Source organism: Copidosoma floridanum, unplaced genomic scaffold, assembly GCF_036245765.1.
Source record: "Copidosoma floridanum isolate Cflo_tuat_1 unplaced genomic scaffold, Cflo_Japanese_pri ptg000031l, whole genome shotgun sequence".
Classification (NCBI taxonomy): Eukaryota; Metazoa; Arthropoda; class Insecta; order Hymenoptera; family Encyrtidae; genus Copidosoma; species Copidosoma floridanum.
The window spans coordinates 36619-39993 of NW_028321908.1; the positions used below are offsets into that span (position 1 = coordinate 36619).

General features: G+C 34.5%; 1 pseudogene; it reads left to right on the forward strand.

Annotated features, from left to right (window-relative positions):
- The first annotated feature begins 970 nt into the window (after positions 1-970).
- LOC149373380 (uncharacterized) lies at positions 971-2123 on the forward strand (annotated as a pseudogene).
- Positions 2124-3375: the final 1252 nt, after the last annotated feature.

The window sequence follows — 3375 nt, forward strand, 5'->3', positions numbered from 1 at the left end:
CCTCTCATTATATCGGGAGCTTTTTGATTGATGGAAAAGAAGAGAGTACAACTTGCACAATAAATTTGATCAAATCTTGCAGCTTTGTCATTCTCCAACATCTTCTAATTTTGAACTTTCTTATAGTTATTTGAGGTATTGATGTAGAAGAGGAAAGTGCGTACTGCACATTAAATCTGCCCCTGTCAAAGAGTCGCAGTCTTCATGGCAATGCTTTTTCCAGATTTCATTTTTTTTACAAGGTTCCACAGCATTTGACATGTGCGTACACTTGTTTTGCAGCTCGCAGCTTTATGCAGACAACTGTAAATTTGACAGTCCTCTCATTGTGGTGGTGGCTGAAAATTTCCTGCCACTAACCAATTCTATTCCTACCCGGTGGGGAAGAGGAGAGTGTGTATTGCAGATGCAATATTCCTCTGTCAAAAAGTTTCAGTTTTCATGTAAATATTTTTCAAATATCGAATTGGATCGTCACAGTTTTGAGTTTCATTCTACGCACGAACAGTTAGCAGCTCGCAGTTTGATAAACTTAGCTAAAACTTTGACAGTTCTCCAAGTGTGTTGTCAGCTTTCAATTTTGACCTTATAGTTACATGAGGTATTGATGTAGAAGAGGAAAGTGCGTATTGCACATTAAATCTGCCCCTGTCAAAGAGTCGCTGTCTTCATGGTAATGCTTTTTCCAGATTTTATTTTTTTTACACTAATTTACAGCATTTGACATGTGCGTACACTTGCTTTGCAGCTCGCAGCTTCATGCAGACAACTGTAAATTAGACTGTCTCTGGTATTTGTTGTCAGCTTGCAATTTTTTACTGCTTTAAAGAAACGGAAAATTTCTTTGGTTTGAATCCATATTCTGCTTTTTTCCGGACAGAAGTCCTTGGGAGTTGTAATGTAATGGCGGGAATTTAATTTCATCTAAGCCTGTATATGTATATACATATGTTCATAGTTCAATTGAATAATGGAAGATTCTGTAAGAAAATACTTCCATATGGATTTAAGTAACAAACAGATATGTGCTATGATTAAAAACGATTTTGGAATTGTAAAATCAATCAGCAGCATCAAGAGACTATTAAGTAGACTTGGATTAAAGAAAAAAAGTTACCACGAAAGTGATCTGAGAGATGTATGTTTTGCGATGTATGAGGAAGTAAGTGGAGTCGGTTGTAACTTGGGGTATAGGTCGCTGTGAAAGAAGTTGAAAAAAAATTATGGACTAACCGTGAAGCGAGATACAGTCTATGAGTTGCTGCAGTTGATCAGTCCTGAAGATCTGGCATACAGGCGTCGTAACCGTCTGTGTTGTCGAGAATACTTGGCTCCTGGGCCAAACTACGTTTGGCACGCAGACGGTTATGATAAATTAAAACCATTTGGTTTTGCGATACATGAATGTATTGATGGGTATTCTCGGTATATTCTTTGGTTGGAAGTTGCTACTACTAATAACGATCCTTCTGTGGTTGCATATTATTATTTACACGCTGCTCTACAGTATAACTGTATTCCAACTGTTATGAGAACAGATAAGGGAACAGAGAATACGTTGATAGAAAGTCTTCAAATATGTTTAAGAACTAATGATAGTGATCCAGCAAGCGGAGAGAATAGCTACATCAAAGGAAGAAGTCTGAGTTATCAACGGATCGAGTCTTATTGGGGGAAGATGAGGCAACATTCAATCGATTTTTTTATCCAGATTTTTAAATGCTTTGCTCAAGACAACTTATTTAATGGATCGGAAACGCATAAAAATTGTTTGAGATATGCATTTGGATCAATTATACAAAAAAAAACTATTATTAACCAAGCAGTTGTGGAATGAACATCCTATCCGACGTCAGAGGGAGCAAAGTCACATCGGCGGGAAGCCACACGTTTTGTTTCATCTACCTGAAAATGGAGCTACGGACTACAGGAAAAACATTGATGTGAATATTATAAATAACTTAAAAAATACGTTAACTACTACACCGCAGTTGAAAGATCTTGAATTGAAAAATATGCTCGATGAAGCTTTTCTACAAGAGAAGACGCCAATGAATGCAGAAGAAGCTACTGCTTCGTATAAAAAATTATTTAATGTGTTTCGTGATGTGCAATTATCTTAATCACGAGAACAAATTCTCAGATAATTCTCGCCATCTTTACAGTAAATGTATTTTGAAGGAAGGGTATTGCGTGAAAAAATGTATATCTAAATAACATACTCTTTTAATGATTGTATTATTTATATTCTGCAATTAATAAAAACCAATACACTTTGATACAATCTCATATTTTTTATAAATATTTTAAATGCACTCTCATACACCTTTTTGTTTATCGTTGCATTAATATTTCAATGTAATTTATTTAAAGAGAAAATTTTTCGTAGTTACGTAATGAATTTTTTTTTTTAACTTCTCTTACAGGTACATACATTATATATTGCAGAAAATATACACGACGTAATCGTTACAAAGCATGATTTTTTTTTTATTAATAATAGCTTCTTATTTAGTGTGTCAATACTTATGTTGTAACTTTTTTCACGTCGTGAAACGTAATTTACTTTTTAAAAAAAAATACATATCAAACTATTGCATACTGAGACCAAAAATTAAAAAAATACGCAAATCACCGCTACAAAATGCACTTGCTAATTATAGAGCATGCTATCAACTACTTTTTCGGTTATATAATAATAGGAACTTTTTTCTCGATTGCACGCAACAGTTATCGTTTTGTTGTCGTTAATTTATATCCTAAAGTTACTAGTAACAATTGGCATAATTAGTATGAGATGAGATATAAAAATATTGTGCTAGTCTTGTATAGAAAAATAAATTATTGAAGTAAATTAATCACTAGCATAGGAGATGAAGGTACTTAGGTAGTTTTCTAAGTGATCGTAGAGCTTGTTGGAAGCGATTCTTTTGGTAGGATTATAGTCAAAAGCGTTTTACAAGTACAAACCAACTTGTAATGGAACTTGCAGTAAATCTGGTTTCAATTTTTTTTAATAAATTATTTTCAGCGCGTCAATGTCTGAATTTGGCCAAGTAAGAACTCCTGTAAATAATTCTGCGATTACGCATCCCAGTGACCATATATCTGAATAAATCGTAGCACTTTCTTTATTTATCAAAACTTCTGGTGCCATATACGCTACCGTGCCACGTGGACGACATCCAATTGTTGTCAATAAATTTTCTGGAAAATCCTCTACTCGACTCAAGCCGAAGTCACACAGCTTGATTTTGAATTCGTGGTTGACTAGTACGTTTTCTGGCTTTATGTCTTTGTGTACTACGACAGGATTGCAGTTGTGGAGATAAGAAACAGCAGAACACAGTTGCATTGACATTTGAACCTTGGTAT